At 35.5% G+C, this 26896-nt stretch overlaps 1 long non-coding RNA gene and 1 pseudogene across 1 annotated transcript in view; both read left to right on the top strand.

Annotated features, from left to right (window-relative positions):
• LOC112423818 (uncharacterized) overlaps positions 1–26896 on the top strand; it is a 39514-nt gene that overhangs the window by 772 nt on the left and 11846 nt on the right. The window contains exon 2 of the long non-coding RNA XR_003014365.2: positions 26214–26294. This is a non-coding gene — a long non-coding RNA (uncharacterized lncRNA). The remainder of the gene's footprint in view (positions 1–26213; positions 26295–26896) is intronic.
• Positions 4160–4969, top strand: LOC105465559 (large ribosomal subunit protein uL30 pseudogene; annotated as a pseudogene).

Genomic DNA, 26896 nt, shown 5'->3' with positions numbered 1-26896 from the left:
GATTATCTTGACCTCCACGTATAATATTAACCCCAGAGTTGATATGATTATTTTTAGAGCTATAAACAGCAAGAATGATGATGGAGTTGCCCTAACTTTATCTGGAGTTTATCGGATTTTTAAAAAGTTTACATTAAGATTCACACTTAGTGTTGTACATCCTGTGGGTTTTGACAAATGTACAATGACATGTATCCACCATAAGTATCATAAAGAAGAATTTTACTTCCCAAAAAATCTTGTGTTACTTTTACCCCTTCCTCTCCCCAAATCCTGATAACCACTGATCTTATTATTGTCTTTGTAGTTTTGCTTTTTGCAGCAAAATATAAAAAAATATTTTCCTGAAAATATTCCCAGTGGTATGGATATACCATGTTTTATTTATTCATTCATCAGCTGATTAATGGAGTATTAAGTTTCCACTTTTTATTATGAATAGCACTGCTATGAGCATTTATGTAAAACTATTTGTGTGAGCATATATTATTACGTATCTTGATTTTATCCTAAGAGTGAACTGTCTGGTCACATGGCCAATCTATATTTAACATTTTCAGAGAATGCCAGACTACTGCACAAAGTAGATGCACCATTTTACACTCTCACTGGCAGTGTATAATAACTTCACTTTACCCACGTCCTTTCCAACACTTGCTATTATCTGTCTTTTTGACTACAGCTGTCCTATTGGGTATGAAGTGGTATCCCAAAGTTTTATTTATATTTCCCTGAGAGCTAACAATGTTGAACATTTTTCGTGTGCTTCTAGCCATTTTTATATTTTCTTTAGAGAAATGTCCTTTGCCCATTTATTATTTGAGTTACCTATATTATTGAATTTTAAAAGTTATTTATATATTCTGGATACATGTCTTTAACAGACATATAGGATTTGAAAATGTTTTAGGTATGATTGATGACTTCTAAGCAAAACGGATCTGATATCTTTTCATATTGCCAAATGTATTAGTCCATTTTCACACTGCTGATAAAGACATACCCAAGACTGGGCAATATACAAAAGAAAGAGGTTTAATGGACTTACTGTTCTAAGTGTCTGGGGAGGCCTCACAATCTTACATGGATAGCAGCAAGCAAAGAGAGAGCTTGTGCAGGGAAACTCTGCCTTATAAAGCCATCAGATCTCATAAGACTTATTCACTATCATAAGAACAGCACGGGAAAGACCCACACTCATTATTTGATTACCTCCCACTGGGTCCATCCCACAACATGTGGGAATTTAAGATGAGATTTGGTTGGGGACAGAGCTAAACCATATCATTCTTCCCCTGGCCCCTCCCAAATCTCATCTTAAAAAATTCCCAAATTTGAAGAGAAATTTGGACATCCATAACCAGGAAACTCAAAAATTCCAAAATAGATTCAACCCAAAAAGAGATTCGTAAAGGCACAAAATAGTCAAATTGTCAAAAATCAGCACAAAGGGAGAATTCTAAAAACTGCAAGAGAAGAAAAGCATCAATTCATGTATAAGGAAATTCTTACTTGACTGACAGATTTCTTTGCAAACACCTTATAAGCCAGGATAAAATATGATGATACACTTAAAGTGCTGAAAGAAAAAAAGAAGCCAACTAAATTACAATACTTAGAAAAGCCATCCTTCAAAAATGAAGAAAAAATAAAATCTTTCTCAGACAAGCAATAAATGAAGAAATTCATCACCACTAGACTGGCTTTACAAGAGGCGTTCAAGGTAGCCCTGTATCTAGAAATAAAAATATGATAATTACTATCATGAAAACATGGAGAAATACACAAAGCTCTGGTAGAACAAATACACAAAAGAAAAGGACAAAAGAATAAAATCTGATCACCATAAAAAACCACCATATCACAATGATAAAACAATAAGAGAGGAAGAAAGAACCAAAGAATATACAAAACCACCAGAATACAATTAACAGATGATGAGAGTAATTGCTCACCAAAAAATAATAATTTATAAATGGATTAAATCCCCCACTTAAAAGATACAGTCTAGCTGAATGGATTTTTTTAAATGACCCAACTATATGCTACCTATGAGAAACTCACTTCACTGGTAAAGATGCGTACAGATTGAAAGTGAAACGATAGTAAAAAATATTTCACTCAAATGAAAACAAAAAGCAATCAAGAGTAGCTACTATACTTACATTGGATAAAACAAGCTTTAAGTAAAAGACTAAAAAAAAAAAAGACTAAAAGGTCATTATATAATACTTAAGAAATAAATTCAGAAATAAATAAATACAATATATCAATTGTGAATATATATGCATGAAGCACCAGAACACATGGATATATAAAGCAAACATTATTAGATATAAAGGAAGAGACACACTCCATTTATAGATTGGTACTTCAACATGCCACTCACAGCATTGGATAGATAATCTAGAAACAAAATCCACAAAGAAACATTGGATTTAAACTTAACATTAGACCTAATAGACATTTACAAAGCATTTCATCCAACAGCTGCAGAATTCGCATTCTTCTCATGAACACATGGAACATTCTCCAGAATAAACCACATGTTAGGTCATAAAACAAGTCTCAACAAATCCTTTTTAAAATTGAAATTATCAAGTATCTTTTCTTGTATCAACGAACTAAAACTGAAATCAATAATTAGAAACTTTTGAAAGGTACAAATATATGGAAATTAACCAATATGCTCCTGAACAACCAATGAGTCCATGAAGAAATTAATTAGGAAATTTAAAACGTTCTTAAAACAACTAAACCTATGGGATATAGCACAACTATATTATTATATATATAACTATATTATTATACAGTAATAAGTTGAAGTTTATAGCAATCAGTACCTACATGAAAAAAGTAAAAAGATTTCAAGTAAACAGCCGAATGATGTATCTCAAGGAATCAGAGAAAGCAAAAACAAGCGAAAGCCCAAATTAGTGGAGAAAAATAAATATTAAAAATAAGAGCATAAATAAAATAAAACTAAAAAAAAAATCAAGAAAATGAAAAAAGTTGACTTTTTGAAAACATAAACAACATTGACAATCTTTACTTAGACTAAGAAAAAAAGAAAGAACACTCACACAAATAAATTAGAAACAAAAAAATATAATTGATACCACAGAAATACAAAGGATCATTAGAGATGACTATGAATAACCATACAACAAAATGGAAAATCTATAGGAAAAGAAAAAAATCCCTGGACATATACAACCTAACAAGATTGAACCAGGAAGAAATACAAAACCTGGACAGATCAATAAGAATATTGAGATTGAACCTGTAATAAAAAGTCTCCCATTTCACTCTGTAGTCCATCTTGAGTTAATTTTTGTATAAAGTGTAAGAAAGGGGTTGATATGGTTTGGCCAGGTCCCCACCCAAATCTCATCTTGAAGAGTAGCTCCCATAATTCCCAAGTGTCATGGGAGGGGTCCAGTGGGAAGTAACTGAATCATGGGAGCAGGTCCCCATGCTGTTCTCGTGATAGTGAATAAGTCTCATGAGATCTGGTGATTTAATAAAGGGGAGTTCCTCTACACACATTCTCTTGTCTGCCACCATGTAAGACATGCCTTTGCTCCTCCTACATCTTCCACCTTGATTGTGAGACCTCCCCAGCCATATGAAACTGAGAGTCCATTAAATCTCTTTTTCTTTATAAATTACCCAGTCTTGAGTATGTCTTTATTAGCAGCTGAGAACAGACTAACACAGGGGTCTAATTTCAATTTTCTGCATATGACTAGCCAGTTTTCCCAGCACCATTTATTAATTTCAACTTTCTGCATATGGCTACCCAGTTCTCCCAGCACCATTTATTAAATAGGGAATCTTTTCCCCATTGCTTGTAAAACCCAAAACTATAAAAACTCTGAAGAAAATCTAGGCAAATACCACTTAGGACATAAGCACAGGCAAAGATTTCATGATGAAAACACCAAAAGCAATTGCAACAAAAATAAAAACTGACAAAGGGAATCTAATTAAACTAAAGAGCTTCAGCATAGCAAAAAACCTCTCAGAGTGAACAGACAACCTACAGAATGGGAAAAAAATTTTACAATCTACTCATCTGACAAAGGTCTAATATCAAGAGTCTACAAGTAACTTAAACAAATTTACAAGAATAAAACAAACAACCTCCTCTTTTTCCGGCTGGAACCATGGATGGTGCGGAAGAGGAGAAGAAGGTTCCTGCTGTGCCAGAAACCCTTAAGAAAAAGCGAAGGAATTTCGCAGAGCTGAAGATCAAGCGCCTGAGAAAGAAGTTTGCCCAAAAGATGCTTCGAAAGGCAAGGAGGAAGCTTATCTATGAGAAAGCGAAGCACTATCACAAGGAATATAGGCAGATGTACAGAACTGAAACTCGAATGGCGAGGATGGCAAGAAAAGCTGGCAACTTCTATGTACCTGCTGAACCCAAATTGGCATTTGTCATCAGCATCAGAGGTATCAATGGTGTGAGCCCAAAGGTCCGAAAGGTATTGCAGCTTCTGCGCCTTCGTCAAATCTTCAATGGAACCTTTGTGAAGCTCAACAAGGCTTCAGTTAACATGCTGAGGATTGTAGAGCCATATATTGCATGGGGGTACCCCAATCTGAAGTCAGTAAATGAGCTAATCTACAAGTGTGGTTATGGCAAAATCAATAAGCAGCGAATTGCTTTGACAGATAACACTTTGATTGCTCGATCTCTTGGTAAATATGGCATCATCTGCATGGAGGATCTGATTCATGAGATCTATACTGTTGGAAAACGCTTCAAAGAGGCAAATAACTTCCTGTGGCCTTTCAAATTATCTTCTCCACGAGGTGGAATGAAGAAAAAGACCACCCATTTTGTAGAAGGTGGAGATGCTGGCAACAAGGAGGACCAGATCAACAGGCTTATTAGAAGAATGAACTAAGGTGTCTACCATGATTATTTTTCGAGTCTCGTCAGTTTAATAAACAGTACCTGCTCTCAAAATTAAAAAAAAAAAAAAAAAAAAACACCTCATTAAAAAGTGGGCAAAGGACATGAACAGACACTTCTCAAAAGACATTCATGCAACCAAAAACATGAAAAAAGCTCAACATCACTGTTCATTAAGGAAATGCAAATCAAAACCACAAAGGATACCATCTTACGGCAGTCAGAATGGCAATTATTAAAAACAACAGATGCTGGCAAGGTTGAGGAGAAAAAGGAATGCTTTTACACTATTGGTGGGAGTATGTAAATTAATTAAACCATTTTGGAAGACAGTGTGGTAATTCCTCAAAGATCTAGAAGTAGAAATACCATTTGACCCAGCCATCCCATTACTGAGCATATACCCAAGGGAAAATAAATAATTCTATTATAAAGATACATGCACACATATATTCATTGCAGCACTATTCATAATAGCAAAGACATGAAATCAATCCAAATGCCCATCAAAAATAGACTGGATGAAGAAAATGTGGTACATATACACCATAGAATACTATGCAGCCATAAAAAGGAACTAGATCATGTCCTTTGCAGGGGCATAGATGGAGCTGGAAGCCATTATCCTCAGCAAACTTATGAAGAAACAGAAAACTATACACCACTTTGTTCTCACTTATAAGTGAGAGATGACCAACGAGAAAACATGAATACATAGTGGGGAACAAGACACACTGGGACCTGTTGGGGAGGTGGTGAGTATAGCATCAGAAAGAACAGCTAATGGATGCTGGGTTTAATACCTAGGTGATGGGAGTTGATCTGTACAGCAAACCACAATGGCAAACATTTACCTATGTAATAACCCTGTACATCCTGCACATGTACCCTGGAACTTAAAGTTGAAAAAAAGACTCCTAGCAAAGGAAAGCCCAGGACTGAATGGTTTCATTGCTGAATTCTATCAAACTTTTTTTTTTTTTTTTTTTCAAGATAGAGACTTGCTATGTCACCAAGGCTGGAGTGTAGTGTAGGGGTGCAATCTTGGCTCACTGCAACCTCCACCTCCTGGGTTCAAGCAATTTTCCTGCCTCAGCCTCCCAAGTAGCTGGAATTACAGGCACCCACCACCACGCCTGTCTAATTTTTGCATTTTTAGTAAAGATGGGGTTTCACCATATTGGCCAGGCAGGTCTCGAACTCCTGACCTTATGATCTGCCCGCCTCAGCCTCCCAAAGTGATGAGATTACAGGCATAAGCCACTGCACCTGGCCTATCAAACTTTTAAAAGAGAACCAACACCCATTCTTTTCAAACTATTTTTGAAAATTGAGGTGAAGGAAATTTTTTCAGTCTCTTTCTATGACACAAGCATTACTCTGATACCAAAACCAAATTAGAAAAAAAAAAAGAAAGAAAGAAAAAGAAAGCACATACACGCATGAAAGAAAAAAATACAGTTCAATATCCTTGATGAACATAGATCAAAAAAACTCAATAAAATAATAGTATGAAATTCAACAACATATCAATAAGTTTATACACCATAATCAAGTGGGACTTCTCTCAGGGAGCAGGGATGGTTTAACATTTACAAACAATAAATGTGATATATCACATCAACAGAACAAAGAAAAAAAGCCATATAATCCTCTCAATAGACACAAAAAACATTTGAGAAAATTAAACATCTCATCATAATAAAAACATTCAACAAGTTATATATAGAAAGAATGTACTTCAATGCAATTAAGGACATGTATGACAAACCCACAGCTAACATTACGCTGAATAAGAAAATGTTGAAAGCTTTTCCTCTAGGAACTAGAACCAGACGAGGATGCTCACTTTCACCACTCTTATTCAACATAATACTGAAAGTCCTAACCAGAGAAATAGGAAGTCAAGTTGTCCCTGACTGCAAATGGTATAATCTTATATATGGAAAAGCCTAAAGACTTCCCACAAAAATATCTTAGAATTGATAAGCAAAATCAACAAAGTTCCAAGATATAAAAATCAATGTACAAAAATCAGTAGCATTTCTATACACAAATAATGAACTAGGAGAAAAAGAAATCAAGAAACCATCCCATTTAAAACAGCTAAAAAATAACTTAGTAACAGACAATTAAGGAGATGAAAATTCTCTATAATGAAAACTGTAAAACACCAATTAAAGAAACTGAAGCAGACACACAAAAAATGAAAAGACAGCCAATGTTCACATATTACAAATTTTTTTTCTAATGATTATACTACCAAAAGCAATAAACAGATTTAATGCAATCTCTATCAAAATATCAATGTCACTTGTCATGAAAATAAAAAAAAATCCATAAATTTGTGTGGAAGTAAAAAAGGCCTCAAATAGCCAAAGCAATTCTGAGGTAAAGAACAAAGCTGGAGGCATCACACTACTGTCTTCAAAATATACCACAAAACTATAGCAACCAAAACAGCAAGGTACTGGCATGGAAACAGAAACATAGGCCAATAAAACAGAATACAGAACCCAGAAATAAATCCATGTATCTACAACCAACTTAATTTTGAGAAAGGTGACAAGAACATATTAATATATTAAGAAAGGGATAGTCTTTTTAAAAAATGGTGCTGGGAAAACTGGATATTTATAGGCAGAAGAAAAAACTAGACTTCAATCTTTCACAATATACAAAACTCAACCAAAATTGAATACAGTCTTAAATGTAAGACCTAAAACTATAAATCTACTTGAAGAAAACAGGACACCAGTCTTATTCGACACCATAAGCACAGACAACAAAAACAAATATAGATAAATGAGACTATATCAAACTAAGAAGTTTCTGCACAGCAAAGGAAACAGTCAACAGAGTGAAAAGACAACCTGCAGAATAGGAGGAAATATTGGCAACGTATTTATCCAAGAAAAGATTAAAATTCAAACAAGAAATACAACTCAGTAACAATAACAACAACAAAAAAAACCCAGATGCTTTTAAAAATGCACCAATGAGCTGACTATACAGCTCTCAAAGAAAACATACAAATGGCCAATAGGTATACGAAAAATGCTTTACATCACTAACCAAGGAAATGCAAATCACAAACACAATATCATCTCACTGCAGTTAGAATGGCTATTATCAAAAAGACAAAAAAAAGCTTTTGGTGAGCATACAGTCTTCTTCTGGGATTCTTATACACTGTTGGTGGAAATGTTAAGTTATTACATCCATTAGGAAAAAAGTATGGAGGTTCCTCAAAAAACTACAAATAGAACTATCATATGTTTGAGCACTCTGACTACTGTTTATATATCCAAAAGAAAGAAAGAAAATCAGTATGTTGAAGAGTTATCTGCACTCCTGTGTTCACTGCAGCACTGTTCACAGCAGCCAGGTATGGAATCAATCTAAGTGTCCATTAACAGATGAATGGAAAATTTCTTCCCAGAAGATTTTCAAAGATTTACTCAGATCCATTAGAAGAATTACTATGTCAACGCTAGCCTTATTCAATGTTTGTCTTAAATAATAACATATGAAAGCCAAAATTACTCCTTGATCCATGGGCTGCAGAATGGATATTGTGTTAGCAGGTATGTAAACAACATTAATCTTTTATATCTCTATCAGAGCTCTTGGATGACCAGGTAAATTGTCAGGGAGCAATAAGATTTTGAAAGGAATCTTTTCTGTGCAGTAGGTCTCAACACTGGGCTTAAAATACTCAGTAAACCATACTGTCAACAGATGTGTCATCATCCAGGCTTTGTTGTTCCATTTATAACAGCACAGCCAGAGTAGATGTAGCATAGCTCTTAAGGGCCGTAGGATTTTTGGAACTGTAAATGAGCCTTGGATTCCATTTAAAGTCACCAGCTGTATTAGCCTCTAACAGAAGAGTCAGTCCGTCCTTGAAGTCAGGCATTATCTTCTCCTCTCTAGCTATGAAAGTCTTACATGGCATCTTCTTCCAATGTGAATCTATTTCATCTACATTGAAAATGTTTTGTTTAGTGTAACAACCTTCATCACTTATCTTGGCTAGATTTCAGGATAATTTGCTTCAGCTTCTCTATCAGCACTTACAGTTTCATCTTGTACTTCAGCTTCTATATCAACACTTACTGTTTTATCTTGTTCTTTGATGTTACAGAGATGTCTTATTTCCTTAAACCTCACGAATCAACCTATGCTAGTCTTCAAACTTTTCCTCTACAGCTTCTTTACCTCTCTGACTTCACTGAATTGAAGAGAGTTATAGCCTTGCTCTGGATTGGGCTTTAGCTTAAGAGAATGTTGTGGCTGCTTTTATCTATTCAGACCACTAAAATTTCTGTATATCAGCAATATGGCTGTTTTGCTTCCTTGAACTTTTTAATTTCCTTCAAGAACTTTTCCTTTGCATTCATAATTTGGCTATTTAGTGCAAGAGGCCTAGTTTTCAGCTTATCTCAGCTTTCAACATGCCTTCCTCACTAAAGCTTAATCATTTTTAGCTTTTGATTTAAAGTAAGAGATATGCAACTTCTCTTTTCCTTAAATACTTACAGCCCATTGTAAAGGTATTAATTGGCCTAATTTCAATATTGTTATGTCTCAGAGAATAAGGAGGCCCAAGGAGAGAGAAAGAAATGGGGAAACACTAAGTTGATTGATGTAGCAGTCAGAACGTATTTATTAAATTTGCCATCTTGTATGGACATAATTTGTGGTGTCCCAAAACAATTATGATAACAACAAAGATTTCTGATTACAGATCATCATAAAATACATAATAATATTGTGCATGAAATACTGCAAGAATTATCAAAATGTGACACAGAGACATGAAATAAGCACACGCTCTTGAAAAAATGGCATTGATAGACTTGCTCCACACAGGGTTGCCACAAACCTTTAATTTAAAACAATGCAATATCTGTGATACATGATAAAATGAAGCACAATAAAATAAGGTGAGCCTGTTTTGTACATGAATATTCATAGCAGCATTATTAATAATAGTCAAAAAGAGGAAATAAACGTTCATCAACTGACAAATGATAAATAAAATGTGGTATATCCATACAATAGAATATTATTCAGTATTAAAAAGAATGAAGTGTTGATATACCCTACGTTATGCACGAACCTTGCCAACATTATGCTAAATAAAGCAGTCACAAAGGACTATACATCAAATGATCCAATTTGTATAAAATGTCTAGGACAGGCAAATCCATAGAAAAAGAAACTAGATTGGTGGTTGCCTATGTCTGTAGATAAGTGGGTGGGCGGCTGGGTGGAAGAAAATAGAGAGTGACTGCTAATGGGTAAGGGGTTTATTTTGCTGTGATTAAGATATTCTAAAATTGATGATAGTGATTATTGTACAATAATGTGAAAATTTTATGGTATCTGAATTATATCTCAATAAATCTGTGAAAGAAGGAAGAAAGGAAGGAAGAAGAAGAAAGGGGAGAGGAAGGAAGGGAGGAGAGAGAATGGAGAAGAATGGAGGAAGGGGAGAGAAAAAGAGGAAATAACAGGGGAAATGAAAAGAAAGAACAAAGAAAATAAAGGGAAGAGAGGGTAATCTAGATGGGAATATTTGTTGAAATAATTGCTCAATTTTCCTGTTAAAAATAGGTGTCAGATTTTGGCTTCTGCATAGGAAGTACAAAACTTACAATATCAAAACAACATTAAAAAACTGAGATATCTGTAAAATCTTAAACTAACTTAAACCTATCATGGAGTCCAGGTTCCAGGGCAATCAACTAACCTGAAAAGAAAATAGGTGCTGCCAACGAGAGGCTGCGACGAGGGCACTTGCTTACTGAGGGTTAACATGGGATGCATACGAAATGCTAAGAATAATTACGATAATTTTTTTAATGAATTGCTAAGAGTAAAGTGGGGACCAGCTGATAGTATAGAACACCTGGGAGACCCAGACATAAGAGGAATCCACTCTAACTCTCAGGTTCTTCTCCACAGAACTTATTAGGTTTTCACCAGAAAAACAGGACATAGTGAGGGAGAAAGAGAAGACTTCCTTTGTGGTACAGGGCTTGGCGACGGATTCAGCATCTGCTACAGGAAAAACCCAAATGCCCAACCCCAGATCCATCTCCTTTATCTCACATATGGAACAAAAGCCTTAAGCCACTGAGAGAAGGGCAACAAACTCTGTCACCCTCAAGGCACAAGTTTAAAAAATCCAACAGAGCAAGGCAAGGGAAAAAACAATTCCTCTGCTCCTGTGGGAAATATCATTGGAAATCCCCGGAGATGAGGGGAGGGGAAGAATCACTTAGGATCCACTCCTAAGACTCAGTATCATAGCCCCCTACCTAAGACTGGCTAAAACAGAAAAACAGGACAATCCCATCCACCAACCACACCCACTTCACCAGGCTAGCAAGCATAAAGTAGCAAGTAGAAGCATGAGGAGGCAAGAGAGACACCCTCTTTGAAGCCCAAGTACAAAGGAAAAACCTAAAGTTGAGGTGGCACAGATATTGAAACACCTTCTGGCAAACCAGCCTGCACTCTAAAAATAATGCTAGAGGAATCTGGACTGCAGCAATAACAAAACCTAAACCAAGCTCAATTGCTGGCTAAATTGATTCAACACCCTTTTCCTTCCCCAATTTTCAAGCATAGATAACTTTTTTTTTCTTTGAGAATATCTTAATTAAGTTTTAGTTCTTCAGACATGTAGCATTTAATCTTTTTTTTTAATTATTATTATATTTAAGTTCTAGGGTACATGTGCATAACGTGCAGGTTTGTTACATATGTATACTTGCGCCATGTTGCTGTGCTGCACCCATCAACTCGTCAGCACCCATCAACTCGTCATTTACATAAGGTATAACTCCCAATGCAATCCCTCCCCGCTCCCCCCTCCCCATGATAGGCGCCGGTGTGTGATGTCCCCCTTCCCGAGTCCAAGTGATCTCATGGCCACACTGCCCAAGGTTATGTATAGATTCAATGCCATCCCCATCAAGCTACCAACGAGTTTCTTCACAGAATTGGAAAAAACTGCTTTAAAGTTCATATGGAACCAAAAAGAGCCCGCATCTCCAAGACAATCCTAACTCAAAAGAACAAAGCTGGAGGCATCACGCTACCTGACTTCAAACTATACTCCAAGGCTACAGTAACCAAAACAGCATGGTACTGGTACCAAAACAGAGATATAGACCAATGGAACAGAACAGAGTCCTCAGAAATAATACCACACATCTACAGCCATCTGATCTTTGACAAACCTGAGAGAAACAAGAAATGGGGAAAGGATTCCCTATTTAATAAATGGTGCTGGGAAAATTGGCTAGCCATAAGTAGAAAGCTGAAACTGGATCCTTTCCTTACTCCTTATACGAAAATTAATTCAAGATGGATTAGAGACTTAAATGTTAGACCTAATACCATAAAAACCCTACAGGAACACCTAGGTAGTACCATTCAGGACATAGGCATGGGCAAAGACTTCATGTCTAAAACACCAAAAGCAACGGCAACAAAAGCCAAAATTGACAAATGGGATCTCATTAAACTAAAGAGCTTCTGCACAGCAAAAGAAACTACCATCAGAGTGAACAGGCAACCTACAGAATGGGAGAAAATTTTTGCAATCTACTCATCTGACAAAGGGCTAATATCCAGAACCTACAAAGAACTCAAACAAATTTACAAGAAAAAAACAAATGACCCCATTAAAAAGTGGGCAAAGAATATGAACAGACATTTCTCAAAAGAAGACATTCATACAGCCAACAGACACATGAAAAAATGCTCATCATCACTGGCCATCAGAGAAATGCAAATCAAAACCACAATGAGATACCATCTCACACCAGTTAGAATGGCGATCATTAAAAAGTCAGGAAACAACAGGTGCTGGAGAGGATGTGGAGAAATAGGAACACTTTTACACTGTTGGTGGGATTGTAAACTAGTTCAACCATTATGGAAAACAGCATGGCGGTTCCTCAAGGATCTAGAACTAGATGTACCATATGACCCAGCCATCCCATTACTGGGTATATACCCAAAGGATTATAAATCATGCTGCTATAAAGACACATGCACATGTATGTTTATTGTGGCACTATTCACAATAGCAAAGACTTGGAATCAACCCAAATGTCCATCAGTGACAGATTGGATTAAGAAAATGTGGCACATATACACCATGGAATACTATGCAGCCATAAAAAAGGATGAGTTTGTGTCCTTTGTAGGGACATGGATGCAGCTGGAAACCATCATTCTTAGCAAACTATCACAAGAACAGAAAACCAAACACCGCATGTTCTCACTCATAGGTGGGAACTGAACAAGCATAGATAACTTTACTTAAGTTATTCTTACACAAGATTCTGACTATCAGACAAAAATTTGGGGACAAAAAAAAGTAAGAGAAAAACGACAGGATGTAAAGAGACAAAGCAATCAACAAAACCAGACTTGGATGTAACCCAGATGTTTCAAACTACAAGACAGAGAATTTAAAATAACTGAAAATAATATGCTAAAATAATATGCTAAAGATTTTACAGAAAAAGTTGGACAATATCAGATATTCACATCAAGAATTTCTGATTTAGAGAATTTAAAACTATTAGAAATAATCAATTGAAAATGCTAGAAATGAGAAACATAATAAGAGAGATTAAGAGTACCTTCAGTGGGATCATCAGTAGATGTGACATCAGTGAGGAATGAATCAGTAAACTCATACATAGCTCAACAGAAATTACTTAAAGTGAAAACCTAAAGAGGAAAAAAGCACATAAAATAACAACAAAACATCCAAGATTTGCATTACAATAATAGTTTAATAAATATATAACCAAAACTCCAGAAGAAACAAAATAAAACATGAAGAATATTTGAAGAGATAATGTCTGAGAAAGTTTCAAATGTAATTGTAGACACCAAGATACAGATTCAGATAGCTAAGAGAACAACACACAGGATAAATACCAAAAATTTGATGTCACTTCACTGAGTTAACAACAACAGCAAGAAACACAGATGTATATCTGATAAAGGACTGATATCCCAAGTGTAAACTAATAAATCCTACAAGTAAAATTTTTCAAAGACAATATAAATTTTAAAATGGGCAGATAACTTGAATAGAGAACTCACAAAAGAAGATACATGAATAACCAATAATAAGAAAAAGTGCTCAACAACATTATCTATCAGGAAAATGTAAATTGAAACCATGATGAGATAACAGAATGATTAAAACTGAGAAGACTGCTGTTGCAGATGTGGAGTAATTGGTATTCTCATACATTTCTGTGGGGGGTGCAAAATAATACAACTACTTTGAAAAACTGTTACTCACTCTAATATAAACGTAGATGTATCCAAGCATTTGCCTTCCTAAATATATTACCAAAAGAAAGGAATATATGTATCTTTCAAAATAACTTGTTCAAGAATGTTCATAACAGTTCTATTTTTAAGAACCCCAAAATGGAAGCAACCCAAACGTCCATCGGCATTAAAATGGAAAAGAACTGGTATACACCACCACATGAATTAAATACAAAAACATTATTTGGTGGCTAAACAAACTAGATAAAATAGTAATACTTTATGATTCTGTTTTTATAAATTTTAAGAATAGGCAAAGTTAACCTATGGTAATAAAAATCAGAAAAGAGTACTAAGGGATATTTACTAGAAAGGGCACCAAGAAACTTTGGAGGTGACTGAAATATTCTAACTTATCATCAGGTTGATGATTATGTAGGTCAAAATTCATTGAACTGTTCACTGAAATTTAAGAACTTTACATAAATTAAATCTCTATTATATACTCAACACTAAAAAATCAAAAGAGAAACTCATAAAAGCACTATTGTAATAGTTTTTAAAAGGTTTATTAAGATATAAATGACAAATAAAAATTGTATATATTTAAAGTAATAAAAAAGAAAAACAGATGTAAAATGGCCATAATAATAAGCACGAAGATCAACTTCTTAAAATAGATTTTCTATTTAAAGCCAAAGTTAAAACTTGTAATTATTCTGTCAATACCTGGTGAAATACTACATACCATCCACTCTGCCCTTGTGCCAGCACAGTCTCCTTCAACTGCTGTTTCTCATTTGTCATTTGATATAGCTGGCCCTCCATATACCCTGGTCCCCATCCATGAATTCAACCAAAATAATATACCCTGTTGATGAGAATGTAAATTGTTCAGCCACTATGGAAAGAAGTTTGAAGATTTCTCAAGGAACTTAAAACAGAACAACCATTTGAACCAGCAATCCCATTACTAGGTATATACACAAAGGAAAAATAAATTGTTCTTCCAAAAAGACATATGCACTCATATCTTCAACACAGCATTATTCACAATAGCAAAGACATGGAATCAACCTAGATGCCCATCAGCAGTTAATTGGATAAAGAAAATATGGTACAAATACACAATGGAATACTGCACAGCCATAAAAATAAATGAAATCATGTTCTTTGGAACAACATGGATGCAGCTGGAGGCCATTATCCTAAGAAAATTAACACAGGAATGGAAAATTAAATACTGCATGTTGTCACTTATAAGTGGGAGCTAACCACTGACTACACATGGACATAGAGATGGGGACAATAGACATTGGGGGATAATAGATGTTAGAGGAAAAGGAGGGCAAAGGTTGATAAACTATATATTGGGTACTATGCTTAATATCTCGGTTATGGTATTATTCCTACCCCAAACCTCAGTGTGACACAATATACCCATGTAACAAATCTGCACATGTATCCCCTGAACCTAAAATGAAAGATGAAATAAAAAATACACTTATAAAATAATTTAAATAATAAAAGTAATAGAACTGAAAACCAACACAGTATAACTATTCATGTAGAATTTACATTGTATTAGATAGTATAAGTAATTTTATAGGAGATGATTTAAGACATATCAGAGGATGTATATAGGTTACATGCAAATACTATGTAATCTTATATAAGGAACTTGTGTATCCTTATATTTTGGTGTATGTTGGGAGTTCGGTCCTGGAACTAATTCCTAATGGATACCAAGGGAGAACTGTATTTAATTCAGGGCATATTTTGTTTATTAATAGGTTTCACACATATTTATTTGGCACTTGCAAAGCACTAGGCATGATGCTAAGGATCAAGATGCTTCAGTGAACAAAACAGACACAGGTCTTTCCTATGAAGCCTAAATTGAAATAGGATAGACAATTAAAATTTAATTATATAAGTGTTTAACTGCAATTGTGTATGCACAATAAAGGTTATATACAAGTAGGGAAACCATAATTTGAAATCCAAACCTCAACATTTTTAAGATCAAAAAAAGGTGCTATTGGTAGTTATGTCTGCACAGTAGGAGTAAATCAGGACTGTCTGAGAAAAACTGGAATGCACAGATACACACACAAGGTGTAGGAGACCAAGCAGGCTTGTAAGAAATCAAACCTAGTTTGATGAGTCAACAAAAAAGGTCTTTAAAAAGTAATATATGAAATCAGCTCTGCAGAAGGTATACATCTTTTATCTACAGAGATAAAAGAGGGTTAAGAGCAGCACAGGTAAATGGAATAGGATGTGAAAAGTCTCTGAGTCAAGAGAAAGCATGGCAAGGTTGAGGAATTGAAACAAGAACAATGTAGCTCAAGTTTAGAGTTAGAATGGAAGTAATGAGATAAGTAAGTTTGATAATGTAAGAGGGAACAGGTCACGAACAATGGGGAACCTCAAAGGGTTTTAAACATCAGAATGATATAAGCATGTGTGTATTTGTATAAGAACAATCTAGGGGCAGAGTAAGGTGGCTGAATAGAGGCCTCCACTGATTGTCCATTATCTCCCACAGGAATGCTAAATTTGATAACCATCTACACACACACACACACACACACACACACACACACACACACAATCACCTTCATAAGAATCAAAAACAAGATGAGCAATCATAATAACTGGTTTTGTAATAATTTTATATTACTGAAAGAAGCACTGAAGAGGGTAGGAAAGACAGTTTTGAATCACCGAAGCCACTCTCCCTGATTCCCTGGCACCAGCCACATGGTGTGGAAAGAGAATCTGAGTGCTTAGAGGAGGAAGAACACAGAGTCCTGTGAGCCAGTGCACTGAGTTCAGTGCTTCCCTGTCACAGCAGAAAGCAAAATCAGGCTAAACTCAGTCAATGCCTACCCATGGAGGGAGCATTTAGGCTAGCCCTAGGGAGAGGAGAATTGTCCATCCTTGGGGTTAAAACTTGAGTTTCAGCAAGCCTTGCCACCATGGGCTAAAGCACTCTGGATTCCTAAATAAACTTGAAAGGCAGTCTAGGCCACAAGAACTGCATTGCCTGGGCAAGTCCTAGTGCTGTGCTGGGCTTGGAGTCAAGTGGACTTGGAGACACCAAGTGAACACCAGATAAGGTAACTAAGGAAGTACTTGCACCACCGATACCCCAACCCCAGGTAGTGCATCTTGCAGAAACAAAAGTGACTCCCTCTTTCTGCTTGAGGAGAGAACAGGAAAGAGTAAAAAGAATTTTGTCTTACATCTTAGACACTAGCTCAGCCACAATATAATAGGGGACAAGACAGACTCATGAGGACCCCATTATAGGCCCTAGATCCAAACCAACATTTCTAGACATACCTGGGCCAGAAGGAAACCTGCTGCCTTGAAGGGAAGAACCCAGTCCTGGAAGGCCTCATCATCTGCTAACTGAAGAGCCCTTGGGCTTTGAATAACCAGCAGTAACACCCAGGAAGTATGTCTTTGGTCTTGGGTGGAACTCTCAGATATGTTGGCTTCAGATGAGATCCAGCACATTCCCAGCTATGCTGGATATGGTGAGAGACTCCTTGTGCTTGAGAAAAGCAGAGAGAAAAGTAAAGGTAACTTAGTCTTGCACCTGAGGTACCATCTTGGTCAGTGTGATAGAGCACCAAGCAAGCTCTTACAGTCCTTGATTCCAGGCCTTGGCTCTTGGATGACATTTCTGAACCTTCTCTAGGACAGAGGGAAGCTCCCTACCTTGTTTCAGCACTAGCAGCATTTAACACAAGCTGACTGAAGAGTACTTAACCCTTGAGTAAACATTGGCAGTAGACAGGCAGTGCTCCCTGTGGGCCTGAGGAGGTGGTGGTGGTGGAGAGTGGCTCATCTCCAAGCAGGGTGGTACGGGGGGTGGGAAGAGTGGGAAGGATTTTGTCTTGTGGCTTGAGTATCAGCTTAGTCACAGTAGCTTAGAGCACCATATAGATTTCTAAAGCTTCTGCCTCTAGTCCTTGGCTCCTGACAGCATCTCTGGACACATTCAGGGTCTAGGGGAGCTCACTGCCCTGAAAGGAAGGACACAAATCTAACTAGCTTCACCACCTCATGATTGTAGAGCCCTAGATTCTTGAGTGAGCAAAAGCAGTAGCCAGTTAGTGGTTACACTGGGCCTTGGGTGAGACTCAGTTCTGTGCTGGTTTCAGGTCTGACCTATCACAGTCCCAGTGGTGGTGGCCACAGGGAGCTTATGTTACCTCACCCCCAGCTCCACGTGGCCCAGCACAGAGGGAGGGACTCCATTTGTTTTGGAGAAAGTAAGGGAAGAGAACAAGAGTCTTTGCCGGATAAGCCGGAGAATTCTTACAGATCTTATCCAAGGCCACCAAGGTGGTACCTCTATAAGTCTGCAAGAACAACAGTGTTACTGGGCTAGCAGTACCTCCTGATGCAGATACAGCATAGATCACAACACCCAAGTCCCTCTGAATACCTGGAAAGTCTTCCCAAGAAAGACAAGTAGAGACAAGATAAAACTGTGAAGACTACAATAAACACCTAACTCTTCACAACGTACAGATATAAAAAAACATCTGCAAGCCTCAAGACCATCCAGGAAAACATTACCTCATCAAACAAACTAAATAAGGCACCAAAGACCAATCTTGGAGAGACAAGATATGTGATCTTTCAGACAGAGAATTCAAAATACCTGTGTTGAGGAAACTCAAAGAAATTTAAGATAACAAAGAGAAGGGATTCTGAGTTCTATGAGATAAATTTAACAAAAAGTTTGAAATATTAAAGAGACTCAAGCAGAAATTCTGGAACTGAAAAATGCAACTGGCATACTGAAGAATGTATCAGTCTCTCAATAGCAGAATTGACAAAGCAGGAGAAAAAATTTAGTGAGCTTAAAGACAGGTTATTCAAAAATACATGGTTAGAAGAGACAAGAGACAAAAGAACAAAAAACAATGAAGCATGCATACTTCTAGAAAATAGCCTCAAAATGGCAAATCTAAGAGTTATTTCCCTTAAACAGTAGAAGGGGGAGTAGAAAGTTTATTCAAAGGGATAATAAAAGAGGACTTCCCAAATCTAGAGAAAGATATCAGCATCCCACTACAAAAAGGTTATAGAATGCCAAAATGATTTAACCCAAAGAAGATTACCTCAAGCATTTAATAATCAAACTCGCAAAGGTCAAGGATAAAAGCAGCAAGAGAAAGAAGCAAATAACATACAATGGCGCTCCAATACATCTGGCAGCAGACATTTCAGCACAAACCTTACAGGCTAGGAGAGAGTGGCACGACATATGTAAAGTATTGAATAAAAAAAAAATACCACGTTTAGTATAGAATAGTGTATCTGGTTTAAAAGAAAAAATAAAAATCCTTCAAAGACGAAGGAGAAATAAAGACTTTCCCAGACAAACAAAATCTGAGGGATTTCATCAACACCAGACTTGTCTGACAAGAAATGCTAAAGGAAGTTCTCCAATCTGAAGGAAAGGGGTGTTAATAATCAATAAGAAATTATGTGAAGGTACAAAACTCACTGATAATAGGAAGTACACAGAAAAACACGGAATATTATTATAACACTATAATTGTGTTGTGTAAACTACTCATATTTTAAGTAGAAAAATGAAAAGACTAAACTATCAAAAATAACTACAATGTTTCAAGACATAATAGTACAATAAGATATAGATACAACGAAGAGTTAAAAAGCAGGCAAAGTTATAGAGTATTTTGGTTTCTTTTTGTCAGTTAATTGTTTGTTTCTTTATGCAATCAGTGTAAACTAGTCATCAGTTTGAAATAATAGGTTATAAGATTTTATTTGCAAATCTTATGGTAATCTCAAACCTAAAAACATACAACAGATAGACAAAAAATAAAAAGCAAGAAATTAAAACATACCACCAGGAAAAAATCACCTTCACTAAAAGGAAGATAGAAAAAAATAGAAGAAGTAAAAGAAGATCACAAAACATCCAGCGAGCAAATAACAAAATGCTCACAGTAAGTCCTTACTTATCAATAATTGCCTTAAATGTAAATGGACCAAACTCTTCAATCAAAAGACACAGAGTGGCTGAATGGATTAAAAATACCTAATGATCTGTTGCCTACAAGAAACATACTTCACCTATAAATACACATATAGACTGAAAATGAAGAGATGCAAAAAGATATTCCATGCCAATGGAAACGAAAAAAGAGCAGGAGTAGTTGTATGTATAGCAGACAAAATGGATTTCAAGATGAAAAGTATACAAAGAGACAAAGAATGTCATTATATAATGATAAAGGAGTTAATGTAGCAATAAGATATAGCAAATATAAATATATGATGCACATATACTAATATATATCTGCATATATAATTTATATGTAAATATCCATATATAACATATATATGTATCTCCTTATATAATTTATACATGTAAATCACTGTCAAGGACAGACTATATTAGGTCACAAAACAAGTCATGAAAAATTCCAAAAACCTGAAATAATATCAAGCATCTTCTCTGTCCACAATGGAATAAAACTACAAATTTATAACAAGAGAAATTTTGAAAACAACACAAACAAATGGTAATTAAACAATATGCTCCTGAAAACAAGTCAGTCATGAAGAAATTAAGAAAGAAATAGAAAAATTTCTTGAAATAAAACACAATGGAAACACAACATACCAAAACTTATGGGATACAGCTAAACATTACTGAGGAAGGGGTTTATAGCTATAAGGGCCTACATCAAAAAAGAAGAAAAACTAAATAAATAACCTAACAGTGCATCTTAAAGAACTAGAAAAGCAAAAGCCAACCAAATTCAAAATTAGTAGAAGAAAATAAATAACCAATATCAGAGCAAAATTAAAGAAAATTGAAACAAAAAATGCAAACAATCAATGAAATGAAAAGTTGATTTTTTGAAAACAAACGAAATTGACAAATCTATAGCAAGACTAAAAAAATGAGAAGGTCCAAATAAATAAAATCAGAGATGAAAAAGGAGACATTACTTCCGATAGTGCAGAAATTCAAAAGATCCTTAGTAGCTACTATAAGCAACAATATACCAATACATTGTAAAATCTAAAAGAAATGGATACATTCCTAGACACATACAACCTACCAAGATTGAACCATGAAGAAATCCAAAGCCTGAGCAGACCAACAGCAAATAATAAGATTGAATCTGTAATAAAAAGTCTCCCAGCAAATAAAAGCCCAGGACCCAATGGCTTAACTCCTGAATTTTTCCAAACAGTTAAAGAAGTACTAATATCAAACCTACTCAAACTATTCTGAAAAATAGAGAAAGAGAAAAATACTTTCAAACTCATTCTATGAGACCAGTGTTACCCAGATGTCACAGCCAGACCAAGACACATGAGAAAAAGAATACTAGAGGCTAATATCCCTGATGAATATCAATGCAAAAATCCTCAGCAAAGTACTAGCAAACAGAATTCAACAACACACGAAAAAGATCCATGACCAAGTGAGATTTATCCCAGAGATGCAAGGATAGTTCAACATATGCAAATCAATGTGATACATCTTTCTAACAAAATGAAGGACTAAAACCGTATGATCATTTCAATTGATGCTGAAAAAGCATTTGATAAAATTCAACATCTTTTCACGAATGAAATCCTCAAAAAATTGGGTACAGAAGTAACCTACCTCAACATAATAAAAGCTATATATGCCAGACTCACAGCTAGTATCATACTGAATGGGAGAAAACTGAAAGTCTTTCATCATAGATCTGGAAAACAATAAGGATGCCCAGTTTCACCACTGTTATTCAACATAGTACCAGAAGTCCTAGCTAGAGCAATTAGACGAGAGAAAAAATAAAGGGCATCCAAATTGAAGAGGAAGGAGTCAAATTATCGTTCTTTGCAGATGATAGGATCCTATATTTGGAAAAGCCTCACTCCACCAAATGACTATTAGAACTTATAAACATATTCAGTAAATACACAGGATACCAAATCAACATTCAAAAATCAGTGGTATTTTTATATGCCAACTGCAAACAATTTGAAAAAGAAATCAAGAAAGTAATCTTTTTTATAATAGCCACAAATAAAATTAAATACCAATAATTTAACCAAAGAAGTGAAAGATTTCTACAATAAAATCTACAAAACATTGATGAAAGAAATTGAAGAGGAAACAAAAAATGGAAAGATATTTCATGTCCAGGGGATTGGAAGAATCAATATCATTAAAATTTCCATATTTCCCAAAGCAATCTACAGATTCAATGCAATCCCTAACAAAATACCAATGACATTCTTCACAGAATTAGAAAAAATTGTCCTAAAATTTATATGGGATCAGAAAAGACCTAGAATAGTCAAAGCTATTCTAAGCAAAAAGAACACAACTGGAGGAATCACATTACCTGATTTCAAATAATGCTACAGAGCTATAGTACCCAAAACAGCATGGCACTGGCATAAAAACAGACATATGGGCCAGTGGAACAAAACAGAGAACCCAGAAATAAATCCACACATCTACAGTGAACTCATTTTTTACAAAGGTGTCAAAAATATACACCAGGGAAAGGACAGTTTCTTCAATAAGTGGTGGTGGGAAAACTAGATATCCCTATGCAGAAGAATGAAACTAGCCTCCTATTTCTCACCATATAACAAAAATCAAATTAAAATATATTAAAGATTTACATCTAAGACTTCAAACTATGAAAGCAGTAAAAGAAAACATGGAAAAACTCTCCATGTAATTGGAATGGGCAAAGGCTTTTGAGTAATATGCCACAAGCCGAAATGGACAAATGTGATCACAACACGTTAAAAAGCTTCTGCACAGCAAAGGAAACAATCAATGAAGTCAAAAAGACAACCCACAGAATGGGAGAAAATCTTTGTCAACCACCTATCTGAAAAGGCATTAATAAGCAGAATGTATAAGGAGCTCAAACAATTCAGTAGGAAAAAAATCTAATAATCTGACTAGAAAATGAGAGAAAGACTGAAAAGATATTTTCAAAAGACATACAAATAGCCAACAGGTATATGAAAAGGTTCTCAACATCACTGATCATCAGAGAAATACATTTGAAAACTACAAAGGGATATAATCTCACGTCAATTAACATGGCTTATATCCAAAACACAGGCAATAACAAATGCTAGCAAGGATATGGAGAAAAGGGAATGCTTGTACACTGTTGGTGGGAATGTATGTTAGTACAACCACTGCAGAGAACAGTTTGGAGGTTTCCACAAAGTAGCAATACAGCTATAATATTATCCAGCAATCCTCCTGTTAGGTATATACCCCAAAGAAAGGAAATCAGTATATTGAAGAGATATCTTTACTCCCATGTTAAATGCAGCTCTATTTACAACAGCCAATATTTGGGAGCAACCTAAGTGTCCATCAAAAGATGAATGGAGGAATTGCATTGGGAGTTATACCTGATGTAAATGACGAATTGATGGGTGCTGACGAGTTGATGGGTGCAGCACAGCAGCATGGCACAGGTATACATATGTAACAAACCTGCACGTTATGAACATGTACACTAGAACTTAAAGTATAATAAAAAAATAAATAATAAATAAATAAATAAATAAATAATTTGTTTTTATTTTACTTTGAGTTCTGGGATATATGTGCAGGTTTGTTACATAGGTATATGTGTGCCATGGTCGTTTGCTGCAACTATCAACCTGTCATCTAGGTTTTAAGCCTTGCATGCCTTAGGTAATAAACTATTTTTTAAAAGTAAAAAACAAAAAAAAGATGAATGGATAAAGAAAATGAGGTACATATACACAATGGAGTATTTTTCAGCCATAAAAAATAATATCATGTAATTTGTGACAACATAAATTGCACTGGAGGTTATTATGTTAAGTGAAATAAGCCAGGCAAAGAAAGACAAACATCACATCACCTGTTGTCACTTATTTGTGGGAGCTAAAAATTTAAACAAGTGACCTCATGGAGATGGTTGGAAGTATGGTTAACAGAGGTCGGGAAGGGTAGTGCATGGGGTAGGACTTGTAGGGGAAGTGGGGCTGATTAACGGGCACACAAAGAAAGTTACAAAGAATGAATAAAACCTAGTATTTCATAGCACAATTGGGTAACTGTAGTCAATAATAACATAATTGTACATTTTAAAATAACTAAAAGAGTGTAATTAGTTTGTAACACAACAGATAAATGCTTAAGGGGATGGATATCCCATTTATCTTTGTGTGATTATTGTGTATTGGATGCCTGTATCAAAATACCTTTTGTGCTCCATACATATATACACGTACTATGTACCCACGAAAATTCAAAATAACAAAATTTTAGAAAAGAACACTCTAGTTGCAATGTGGATAATGGATCATAAGAAGGCAAAAACAGATATGGGGAGATCAGTTAGCAAGCTATTGCAGTAGTCCAGGAAAGATGATATTGGTATGGTTTTAGGCAGGTTGCATTAGAGATGGAAAAAAAGTAACAGATTTGAAATACATTTAGAATTTGATGATTGGTTGACTATAGACTGTGAAGAAGAGTGATGAATCAAGATTGAAACCCAGCATTCTTTCTGGCTTTTGCAAAAATATGTTGTCCTTTCCTATGAATTCTAAAAAATGAATCACCTCTGAGAAAATGTGGCTACAAAGACTAGTATGTGTCATTATAATGCACACATATATCATAACTTGCATTTGTGGCAGCAGCATTTTACTTGCAGGCCATTGTTGTACCAGAGTGAAATGAATTTGGGCATTTGGGGTCAAACTTTTATTTGAAAGTCCCTTTCCAGTAACTATGAAACCTTGGGCACATTATTTAAGCTGAGTTTCACCTTCCAAATCTATAAATATTTATGTACACTGAATTAGATAATGTATATATAGTGGGAATAAAATTTAGAGATCTTAACTGGATTTTACATAATTCCTGGTTTTCACCCCATGAGGAAGGCACAAACACACACACACACACACACACACACACACACACACATAGAGCAAAGGTCATGGATAACAAGGGTTTTGATTTGCTAGAGCTGAGTATCATGGAACTCAAAGAGTAAAGCCGTGAATACAACTGGACGTGTGTGTGTGTGTGTGTGTGTGTGTGTGTGTGTGTGTGTGTGTGTGTATGGCTTGATTGCCCTGACAATGTAAATTATTTTTCACAGGCTGGATGAGATGGTGTTGCAGAAAGGGAAAAGAAAAGGATTCTTTTCTCTAGGGACATAACTAGAGAAGGCAGTTTTGAACAAAAGAATCCCAAGAAATGTTTGGGAGAAATCAGTGCCTAGTTTCCTAAAGGAAGCCTGAGGTAGAAACCTTTGGAAATGTTCCCTATTAACAAAAAAACAAAGTATTCTTATAGTAAAATTTAAAAATGTGACCAACTCATCTGCAACTGTAGATAGCAAATGTCTCCTATGTGGTCCCACATCTGTGTCATGGCAGCAGTAGAGATAGTTAGAAATTACCCTGTGTTGGAAATGAGTTGGAAGCTTTCTTGGTGTCTATCAGTTAGAAAGTGATAGGTAAAATGTAGCAAATGCATACAAGAGTATTATGTTACAGTTAGAAAAAAAGCAGATTGTGTCAAAGAACAACATAGATGGATCTTTAAAAATTAGGTCTTGGGGAAAAATTAGGAAACAGAATGAGATCTACAATTTTTTTCATTGATTACTCATCCTCTTCCTCCATAATCATCAAATCTATGGAAACCCTTTGAACGCTTGCTTTTTCATCTAGTCATTCAATAGATATTTCAGTCCCTATTATGTACCAGCCCAAGAGCTACATATACACTATTCGATGTTAAACAAGAAGTGTTCAATCTTCAAGAAGCTTAAAATCTAGTAGGAGTGCCAGAAAAGTAAATAGGCAATCACAATGCAATAAAATAATTATTAGCATGTATTCATTCTCTTTCTTACCCTTTTCATCTTTCCAGGTGAAATGTCAGTTTAGCAACTGATACAAAGACACACCTAAAGCCCAAATGACTATAACGACCTCCAAGTACATCAACCAAGTAAGCAATGTCTCATGCATTATCTCTCAGACAGCTGAAACTCATTAGTTTCCTGGGGCAGTCCTATAAATACGTCCTCCACCCAAACATGAACAGTAGGTCCTGACCTTAGTCAGAAAACTGACAACCAAATGTCCTGTGTGTTATATATCTGTGGTATTCACTATGACAACAAGAACCACTTCAAAAAACAATATGTGGCATTTGATAAAATAGAAGGTGCTGGAGGGAAGAGATCATCAATTCAGTAAAATTAGATCCAGCTGTGAGGCACTCAGGCTGGTGCTATCTGTAAATCGCCTTTTTCCCCCTGACTTGTACATTATAGCAATCTACTACAGATTACAAGAGCACGGCCAAAAGCCATATGTTTGGCATCATATGAATAGCATCTGGTATTTTTTAAGATACAACTAAAAATGTTGAAAACACAATAAAACAACTGTCATTCACTTAATGTTTGTGCTTATATCTTAGCTCATAGATGGTTTTATGACAAATAAACAGTTGTATAAAGTCTCAGTTTAGTCACCTTCCATTATACATTTCTTTCCTTGGTGAATTACACTTTTGTCTTTCCTTTTGGCTTGGTCTGAGTGTCC

Source organism: Macaca nemestrina, chromosome 5, assembly GCF_043159975.1.
Source record: "Macaca nemestrina isolate mMacNem1 chromosome 5, mMacNem.hap1, whole genome shotgun sequence".
NCBI classification, from domain to species: Eukaryota; Metazoa; Chordata; class Mammalia; order Primates; family Cercopithecidae; genus Macaca; species Macaca nemestrina.
Note: the sequence above shows the minus strand (reverse complement) of the source record. Positions and strands in the feature narration are given on the sequence as shown.